Source organism: Protopterus annectens, chromosome 4.part0, assembly GCF_019279795.1.
Source record: "Protopterus annectens isolate FY-2018-M chromosome 4.part0, PAN1.0, whole genome shotgun sequence".
In the NCBI taxonomy this organism is placed as follows: Eukaryota; Metazoa; Chordata; order Ceratodontiformes; family Protopteridae; genus Protopterus; species Protopterus annectens.
In genome coordinates this window covers 1,047,616,693-1,047,627,800 of record NC_056733.1, presented here as the reverse complement: position 1 = coordinate 1,047,627,800, position 11,108 = coordinate 1,047,616,693, and positions in this window count along the sequence as shown.

Sequence of the window (11,108 nt, the reverse complement as noted above, 5' to 3'; positions counted from 1 at the left end):
ACCCTTTGAGTTGCTGTATGGGCATAGGGTGAGGGGTCCTCCAGATTTAATTTGAGATGAGTGGGAAGGTGAGTGTGAGTCTCACAAGGAGTCTGTTGTGGCATATGTCCTGAACCTCAGGACAAGGCTCAGGGAACTCATGGGCTTGGCCCATGAGAATCTGGCAGAAGCCCAACAACAGAAAAAGGTGTGGTATGACAGGAATGCTCGAGCTAGAGAGTATGCTGTAGGGCAGCAGGTGATGGTTCTCATTCCTGCCAGACACAACAAGCTGCAAGCAGCTTGGGAGGGACCCTACAAGGTGATAAGAAAGGTAAGTGCTGTTAACTACATGGTGGAAGTGCTAGACAGAAAGCAGGGGCACAAATTGTACCATGTTAACATGATGAAACCTTACCATGATAGGGAGGCCCTTGTGCTGCGCATTTGCAGTGGATTGCAGGAGGAGTCTGAGAGAGATCTTGTGACTGATCTCCTCAGTCAGGCTCGGGCTGACACCTCGGTGGAAGGGGTAGCAATGTCTCAGCAGCTATCTCCTACCCAGGTTTGAGGGATTTGAGCAGTATTGCAGGAGTTTGTGGCCATGTTCACCGGGAAACCAGGGAGCACCCACCTGGTGCAACACCAGGTGGATACAGGACCCCAAAGGCCTATCAGGCAGGCCCCTTATAGGGTGCCTGAGAGAGTCAAACAGACTCTGAAGGAAGTGGTACAGGAAATGTTGGAACTAGGGGTGATTCAAGAGTCCAACAGTCCCTGGGCCTCACCAGTGGTGTTGGTGCCAAAGAAGGATGGCAGCATCAGGTTCTGTGTGGATTACAGGAAATTAAATAGTCACACAGAGTTGGATGCTTACTCCATGCCTAGGACAGATGAGGCCCTAGGGTAGCTGGGTGGGGCTAAGTATCTTACAACAATTGATCTTGCCAAGGGTTACTGGCAGGTGCCCTTGACACCCAGTGCTAGAGAGAAGTCAGCCTTTGTGACTCTTTTTGGCTTGTATGAGTTCCCAAAGATGCCCTTTGGTATGAAGAATGCCCCAGTGACTTTCCAGAGCCTGGTAGATCATATCTTAGCAGGAGCAGGAGGGTTTGCCCTTGCTTACATGGATGATATTGCTATCTACAGCCATTCCTGGCAAGAGCACCTTCAGAATGTCAGGGAGGTGCTGGGCAGACTACAGAGGGCAGGGTTGACCATTAAGCCGAGCAAATGTCAGGTGGGTATGGCAGAGGTCTCTTACCTAGGACATATAGTGTGGAGTGGTAAGATAAGGCCAGAACCTGCCAAAGTGGAAGCTATTCAGGCATGGCCTGTACTTGTTACCAAAAAGCAGGTGAGGGCATTCTTAAGGACAGCAGGGTACAAAAGAAAGTTTTTTCCTAATTATAGTACCATAGCTGCTCCTCTCACAGACCTGACAAAGAAGAACAGGCCATATAAGGTAGTGTGGACCCCAGCAAGTGAGCAGGCATTTCAGAAGCTTAAGGAAGCTTTGGGAGGACCCCCTGTGTTAGCCAGTCCAGACTACAGCAAAGAATTTGTTGTGCAGGTGGATGCTTCAAACTATGGGGTGGGGGCTGTACTTAGCCAGATTTCTTCAGAGGGAGAAGAGCATCCAGTGGTTTATCTCAGTCATAGGCTCCAACCCAGGGAGAAATGCTATGCAGCAGTAGAAAAGGAATGTCTAGCCATAGTGTGGGCACTACAAAAACTTCAGCCTTATCTGTATGGAAAAAAATTCACTGTGATGACAGATCACAACCCTCTAACATGGTTAAACAGAGCCAGTCAACAAAATGTCAAGTTGCTAAGATGGAGCCCGGGGGTTGCAAGCATATGATATGTCAGTGCAGCACCACAGTGGGAGTACAAGCAATGCCAATGCAGATGGGATCTCAAGACAGGGAATGGGGTAAGCTATCCCCAGATAGACCTGACACTCTCAAGCGACGTTTCTCAAGGGGCACTTGAAAAACTTGCTTGAGTTTCCCGGGGGGAAGAGATGTGATGACTGGGGAGAGATGGGCGAAGGCTGCCAGCCTAGTCAAATAGAATTTAACATATAATTCTATAAACTGTATAAATAAATGTAAAATACAGGCTTGTGTTTTTAAATGTAAGAAAACACTGTGAAATGTGGAACTGCAAAATATGTGACAACATTGCACTCTACTGGCCCAGTGAAGAATAGGTTCATAGGTTCATAGGTAGGTACTAGGCTATTGGCCCTAGGGCCTATACAAGCCTAGCCAAAAATATACCCTGGCTTTCGCCACCCAAGAAAATTATTTTCCTGTGCCCCTGTCAAGCAGAACCACAGTAGTGATCCCTGGGGTGAATTTCCTATTACCCATCCAATCATCAAGATTTTTCTTGAAGAGTGCTAATGAGGAGCTCTGTTTGACATAGATAGGTAGTCTGTTCCAGAGTATGGGAAGTCTCTGGGACAGGAATCTATCCCTCCAGCATGTTCTGTTTATTGTGGTGACATGGTTTAGGTCCCTAGAGCGTGTAGCTCAGAGGGATTGGGATTTCTTTAAGTGGAGCATGTCCAACAGCTCTGGGTTTGACATAGCTTTGAATGTTAGGCAGAGATCGCCTCTGAGTAGGCGATATGCGACGGAGTAAAGCTGGAGTTTTTTGAGACAGTCTGCGTAAGGCATCTGTTTGAGGCCAGTAATCCTCTTTGTGAGGTATTTTTGGGACTTTCGAGTTGTTGTAGATGTCTTGTGAGGTACATACCAAAAGAGGCATTGTACGCTATAATGGGTCTAATGAGTGATGAGTAGAGGGAGCAATGACCTCTTTTTTTCTGGATAAGAAACCTTTTGTGATGAGGTGTGCCACGTAGAAGGATTTCCTGACCACTTTGGCGATGTGATTATCAAAGGAGAGACTACTGTCCACCTGTGTTCCAAGGTCTCTTATCACACTTTCGGTGTTAAGTAGACTACTGCCTATGTGGTAGTTCATGGGTACAGAATTTTTACCAAAGGGGATGACAATGCACTTTTTGGCATTGAGCTTGAGACCATGTCTTTGACACCAGGCATCTGTCTCAGTGAGGCCCTTTTGTAGGATGTCCAGATCATTAGGAGTTTCAATTATGGCTCCTAGTTTGCAGTCATCTGTGAATTTAGTTAGCCAAAGACCTTCTGTGTTAGCCTGTACTTCAGAGAAGTAGATACCAAACAGGAGAGGACCCAGGACTGAATCCTGCGGTACTCCACTTGTCACTGGTCTGAAGTCTGATTTGGAGTCTGCTACTTTCACAGTGTGGGTTCTTTCAGTAAGCCAGTTGGCAACCCATCTTGTGACATAGGGATTTATACCTAGTTTAGTGAGTTTATCTATAATTCCAGAGTGGGGGATGGTGTCGAACGCCTTGGCGAGATCTAGATAGGCTGTGTCAACCACCTTACCCTCATCTATGGCTTTGGTGACTACTTCAAAGAAGTCTATCAGGTATAGGAGACATGATCTGCCTTTTAAAAACCCAAACTCTGTGAGGTCCAGGGTTTGGAGATCTCCAATGTCTTTGTTTATGAGCTCCATGATGATACGTTCCATGGCCTTGCAGACAAGGCTCATCAGGTTAATAGGGTGGTAATTCCTGGGGTCTGTTGTGGCCCTCCCTTTGTGGAGTGGGATAACTGTCATGGTGCACCATTCAATGGGCACAAAGCCTAAGGTGAGCCTATGACTGAACATGGTACTTAGGTGGGGTGCCAGTTCATTCTGTAGTTCATGTAGAAGGCAGCCTGGGATGTTGTCAGGTCCCATGGATGCTGTGTTCTTGGCTTTGGAGAGTGAAGTTTTTACCTGTGCAGCCATGATTACAGGAACTTTGCATTCTTCCAGTATAAAGATGGGCCCTTTAGGGGGTGAGAGGGGGGTAATGTTAGCACTGAACCTATCTGCTAGGATGTTGGCAATATCAGTTGATTATGTATATTTAGTATCATTGTGCTGTAACTCAGAGCAGATCTGAATGTTGCCATTGAGATTTTTGACATAGCTATAGAATGATTTGTGGTTGTCTTTAGAATCAGTGGCAATTTTCTTTTCATAACTAGCTTTGGAGGATTTTATGAGGGATCTCAGCTTCTTACTGAGGCTGACCAGGGAGTTCCTCCAATCATGGGATTTTACTCTTTTTTGCAACAGTTTCTTTCTTCTGTTGTAGAGTTTGTTTATGGTAGAAGACCACCAGATTGGCTTACTTTTTTTGTAGGATAGCATCTTGGTTCTGTTAGGGATAGCACGATCCATGCACTTGTGTAAGTGCTTATAAAGTGCATTTGTGGAGGATTCAGCAGTTGTACCTCTATTGTCCATCTACATGGGTGTCATGAAGTTTGCCACTTCTGTCTTAAGAAGCATGAAGTTGGCTTTGGAGAATTTTTTTACGGTTGTTTTCCTAATGGGGGGTGGGAGCAGGATGTGGATGTCTAGGGTGATTAGCTTGTGGTCGGATCTGACCAACAAGGAGCTGACCTCTGGTGTGGAACACTGGTCACCCATGTTGGTGATGACCAGGTCTAGGATATTGCTGCCTCTGGTGGGGATGTGGATAAGTTGATCAAAATCATTGGAATTGATGATTTCCAGAAAATGTTGAGCAAAAGAGTTGGTACATGAGTAGTTTTCCCAGTTAATGGTAGGGTAGTTGAAATCACCCATTATTAGAGTGTTGGGTTGTACCTTAATATTTTCCAGTGTATCAAGAAAAGAGGAGTGGGAATCCTGGGGCATGGTGGGGGGTCTGTAGCAAGCTACAATCTGGATTGCGGTTTTGCCCAGAGTTAGTTGAACTTGGATTATCTTGGATGCATTATGCTGAGCAACTAGCTTGGAGGTGTGGATATCCTTAATGAATATGGACATGCCTCCACCTTTAGTGTTTCGGTCCGGGTTTGGTGGCCGAAAGGTGTGGTATGAATTATAGCCTGGTAATGCAGGGGTGCTCTCTGGAGCTTTGAACCAGGTCTCTGTCACTGCACATATGCCAATGTTCTCCATTTTAAGGAGTGCCTCGAGTGAGTGCATTTTGAGGTTTAGACTTCTAGCATTGAGTAGCATTACCCTCAGATTTTGCTTGCTTGTACCTGTTATGGTGGTGAATTTGTCATTTGAACCTTGCCTAAAAAAGGCACTATAGGGGTGGCAAGAGCCTTTGCCAGTATCCGGAATCCCAAGGGTGACAGGTGCAGGCCATCTCTGGCAAAGCAGCATGGTCTGTTGATCATGTCATCCCAGGCAGACAGATATTGGATTTCCTTAGAATGACACCAGAAGCTTAGCCAATTGTTAAAGTCAATCATTTTGTCCTTGTACTATGGTGTCATTCTGGGTGATGGCATGATGCTACTCAGGGCTAGGGTCATACTGGCCTGGGCTACAAGATCAGAGAGCTCCTCCATGTCTCTTTTCATGTAATCCAGGGAGGTACGTCTCAGGTCATTCACACCAACATGGACAATGACAGAGTCATATTTGTACTTGTTGTGGAGTGACCTGAGTGTATGCATTATGTGGCGGATCCTGGCACCTGACAGGCAGCTGAGAGTAACTTTCTCCTTGTTTAGCCTGGTGAGTGGAACATCAGTGTGCCTGACTATAAAGTCACTTATGACTAGAGTGTTAGGTACGTTATGCCTTATGGGCTGTAGTTGAGTGGCACACTGAGTATGTGAACTATGTGTCATTTGGGTTGTGTTGGGGGGTGGAGGTTGCTTGCATTTCTGCTTTGGAGGTCTCTGTTGTTTGGGCAGATTAGTACAGAGAGCCTCCGTGAATATAGGTGTGTGTTTTGTGGTTCTGTGTGTGTGCTTTGGTGGTGTAGGTTTTGAGGGACTATGTGATGAGTGTGGTGTGGTGCAAGTGTTTACCTTCTCCTCTTGACTGTCTAGTTACACAATACACATGTTGTATCCTTTCATGTTAGAATTTGGCCCGAGGGCAGCTGGATGAAGATTTCATGCCCATTGTTTTAAGGCTAAAGTTTATGACTTGAATTGAGATGTGAAAGGTGCTTTTATTGCTTTAGTTTCTGTTAGCATATACATGTGAAATGTCTTGTATCATTGTAAGTTTCTGAGGAGGTGTTAGATTGCTAAATAATGCAGTTTGTGGCCTGAGAACTCAGACCAGGTGTTAAGATGATGCAATATGAATACTGGGGAAACCTAAGTGTCAAAAATTATGTAATTTTGGGAGGGCCTTAGAGACATGTTTGTTAGTAATGTTTAAATACTATTTCTCACAAGAGACCTGGGAGCATTTTGATCTTGGACTTCTAACTTATCAGTACTCTGCTTATGCTCACCTATAAGTTTTTAGCACTGTGATATCTTGTAGGAATAGTTAAAGCTAGTAAAGATTAATTAGGTATTTTTCTTTGAAACAGACCTGTCCTACTGTATTATTTTAAGTTTCTGTGTGATCTGTGAACTCTTAGATATCTCTGTGGTGTAGTAGATTTGTCTTGTGTTTTAATTATTTATTATTAAATATTTTTAAAACCTTCTACCTGTGGCTGCTTTGTGTAGAGATGAAGTATGCTTTGGAGTACATTATATATTTATAGAGTTTACTGTCTAAGCCCTTCCAAAAAACCTTAGACCGTATAGTCACATTACCATTGGATATTAATATTACACAGTAATAATTGGACACCCTTTTAAGGTCTTTTTAGTAGCTGATATTATTAACTGGGTGTTGGCAGTAATTACTACAATATAGTCTCGGTAAAGGAGCACAGCTGGAGAATCTGTGTCAGCCTTTCCCAGGAGTGTCTGTAAAGTGTATAAATACTTATCTCAAAGTGTGTGTGCGTTGTGTCAGCTACTTGGCAAGGACACAAAGCACTGGTTGGACAGAGAGAGTACTGGAGGTTCTAGCTTTCCCAGTTATGCTGAGACCTGGACCATATAGCTGCATCAGTGGGGAGTCTTATTGGGGACCTGGTGAGCAAGGGAGCAGCCAGCCCCAGACTGATTGTGATCTCTGTGTGCACTTAAGGGAAATTGTACTTTGCTGTGTGTATTAGTTATCCTTTCCTCTTCTAGGAGACGATCCCCCTGGTGTTAGTGGTGAAGACTGAGGCTCCTTGATTTCTGGGCCAGGGCACGGTCGTCACATACAGATCTTAGGTTTTATTGACCTACATTTCAGTTTCAGACTTCTTACCCTACAGAAGTAACATCCAACCGCCTGACCTATCTTTGTCTGCGTAGTTCTGGAGGGGGGGCTGTTCTCCATTGCCATCAATTGGAGGCCGTAGCACAGCCTTTCTTTGTGGTCATCTACACCTGTCCTGCTGGCTGCGACTGTTGTTGGGTATGTCAGCCTCACTGACATGCATTTGTGTGTCCTATGGACACACATTTGGCCCACCACATGTCCTGCAGAGGAATTTGTCACCTTGTCTAGTACTGCCTACTTTGTTAACACCAGTATTTGTTATGGATTTCATGTTGCCCATATAGGTGTCCACTATCTGCTGCCATCTCATTCAGCCACCCGATTCTCTTGCATGCTCACATCCATACCATAGCTACAACTAGCAGAACATACTACTCTATTCAGCAATTGGTAAGGAGAGTGACTTACCTTGTGGCTGTGCCAGAATTGAGGATGGTGCTGGAGGGCTGACTATATTGGGTGCACATAGTACACTCCCTAGCCATGGTAAAGCACAGGTAGTGTCATGTTTGGCATCCTTTTTACTGAATGTGCAAGTCAGAGAGGGTTGTCATTCCCTGGGTGTCTACCATGCAGTGTATGTGCTATTTGTTGCCTCTTTGCCAAAGCCTGGGCATACTGGGCATGCCTCTTTCTGCCTACAGGTGCAGGATCAGGTTGTTCCTCCTCTGAGTCACTCTCTGCCTCTGCTGGCCTTGGCAGTGGTGGGGGCTGTGTGGCCCTGTCCCATGCTGTTCCTGCTGCAGCTGTTTCCGCAGGATCATATTTTGTAGCATGGCACATACAATGAAAATTTGTGTGTACTGCAAGGCTCCACTGGATATGTCCAGGCACTGGAACCATGACTTGAGCATGCCAAACACATGCTCTATTATGATTCTTGTTTGTGCATGTGCCTCATTATAGAGTTCTTGTTCAGGTGTGTGTGCATTTCTGATGGGTATCATCAGCCAATGCTCCAGTGCATAACCAGCATCCCCCACTAGGTGGCCATATGGGATGTCCCCACTGGCAAATATCTCGTACAGCTGCATCATGTGCCAGATGTGGGAATTGTGATAGCTTCCAGGGCTGCCAGCACACACATTCATTATAATGCCCCGGGCATCACACAGAACCTGGCAGTTGATGGATGGGAAGCCCTTGCGGTTTATGTAGACCCTACCCCACTCACCGGGTGGTGCTTTGATGTGCATGTGTGTGCAGTCCATAGCACCCACTACATCAGGGTATTCTGCTATTTGGTGGAAGAGATGCATATTGCTGGTCAATGCCTCATGAGTGTTGAGGAAATATATGTGCTCACCAGCATGTGCTGACATGGCATCCAGGAACTGGTGGAGTACCCTGGATGCTGATGCCTGTGAGATCCCCATGATATCTTCAGTTGGCCTTTGGAAGGTACCTGTGGCTAGTATTCTTAAGCCTACACATACCTTGGTATCCTCTGGGATGGGCTCTGCTCTGTTGGTTCTGTGTGTGAGGCGTGGCTGGCACATCTCAACAATTAGCTGTAGGAGGTCCTTGTCCACCCTATAGTGCTCCACTATCTCTAGCTCATGTAGCCCCTGGTAGGTTATCCTAGGTCTGTACACTCTTCTCCTTCTCCTCACTGTGGGTTGGTCATCAGCATTCTCATCCTCACCACCCTCAGCCTCTTCCACATATTGATGTATGCGACTGACAGCAGCCCCTATCATTTTTTTTTTTTTTTTTTTTTGTTAGGTAAAGTTTCCTCGTTGGTGTACACCGGTGGTGTAAAGTTTGTGGAAAAAAACAGAGTCAAAGGTGTTTGCATAGTTTATAGTAGTTTGTTGGGCTGGGCTGGGTTGCTGCCTGTGTAATTGGCTGATTTTAATACATTTCACCTGCCAGCTATGATAGTTCTCCTTGATTGCCTTCCTACTGCTGTTTTCCCTTCCCTTTGCCTTCCTGTTTAAGCCCAGAGGCACACCATGCAAACACAGTGGTCAGATGTGAACAGAGCTGCTATTTCCTGTCTTTTTTTTTTTTTTTTTTAAACCCGGTGTGCAGCGCCCACACCTTTTAGACAATGTAAGTACTACTAGGCAGCTTCAGACATACCCACTTCCTTAGCTTTGCTTAGCTAAGGGCAAACACAGACCACTGTGCTCCAATAAGCTTCCAGCAGTCATGACACTCCCCCTCATGATGTCATCTAGCTCTTAGGCTTAGACCATGGTGTTATTGCACCTACACGATTGGGTGCAAGCTAGCACTGAGGAGAAATCGGGGATTCAGTATCATTTCCCTCATTTGCATAGAACTGACTGCTAATGCTGATAGAACTGATACTCAGCTTTCCCCCTTAGCAACCACTATTCAATGGTCTTGTCATCTTATGCATGCCATTGATTATTATGGCAAAATTATGATTTTGGTTTAAAATCTTATTTCCAGCTTTCTTTCTTATTTTTGAGCTGGTCCCTTCTGCGCACCGCTGCCATATGCTTAAACGGCCGAAATAGGCCAAAAAAAAAAATAAAACAATTTTTTATAATTTTGAAACTATTTTTTATGCCTATGGCCATATATTTGGCCATTGGCATGCCTAACCCTTATAATACATTGTTTTTTACGAGCTGTCATGACTCCATTTTGTAGTTTGTAGAAATGTATTCAGCTACTGGCTGAATACATTTCTGCAGTCTACACTATTCCTGCATGGACGCCTGCCTGCTTCCTGGATCATTAATTCACCTCATTTGTCTGTTTTTTACCAGCAAATGAAGTAATTACATACAGGGGCTGTGTCCATGCAGGAATAGTGCAGGAGTACTCGTGCACATCCTGGGAGCTCGTTCCTGGATTGCACGTCAGCCATATTGCCTGTAGCAGCTCTTGCACTATTCCTGCACACCATGCAGTGCTTGCTGAATCCTGGGGATAATGTCATTCAGTGACAGAGTCTTTCATGAATGATGCTGCACTCTTTGTCCTTAGGTAATGGTTCTGCACTCTGTGTACCTAGTAATCAGCACTAAAATCTGTGTCCTTAGTAAGTGGTGCTCCACTCTGTGTCTTTAGTGAATGGTACTACACTATGTATACTTATTGAGTAGTGCTGCAATCCATGTCTTAAGTGAGTGTTCCTGCACTCTGTGTCCTAATTGAGTAGTGCCACCCTCTGTTCTTAGTGAGTTGTCCTGCGCTCTGTGTCGTTAATCAATGGTGCCGCATTCTATGTCCTTAATGAATGATGCTGCACTCTAGGTCCTTAGTGAGTGGGCCTGTGTCTTTACTGAATGATGCTGCACTCAGTGTCCTTAGTGAATGCTGCTGCAGTTTGCACCCTTAGGCAATAGTGCTTTACTCTGTGTCCTTAGTGAGTGGTCCTGCACTCTGTGTCCTTAGTGCTTGGTCCTACACTCTGTGCCCTTAGTGAATGGTTATGCACTCTGTGTCAGGTTATAAAGGTATTTAAATAGAATCTACTGGCAGTCATGTCATTAAATCTTTACTTATATTTTAATTGGATCTGTGTTAATAGAGGTGTTAGACTTATTTGGCCATTTAAGGCAGGATGTACATCTCCCCTCAAAACATTTATACATTTATATTCATTTTCCACCATCAAATTCATCAGATCACCTATCTCTTGTTTTCACATGTAGTTTGTAAAACTGTAAACTCCTGTGTACTATGACCTGCATCCGTGCACTTAAATAAGGCATTACTAAAAATCCTTCTTCTAATATCTCAAAGATGCTCACAAATCTTTATCTTTAAATGTCCTGTTGCTTTTGTTAAGATAGTATGCATCACAGGGAGTAAATGTTGCTAAATAAACAATATTTTTTGTACCACAGTCCTCCTATGAATTGAATGTACGCTTTTTATGAGTAACAGGATATATAAAGAAAAATACATAACTGACA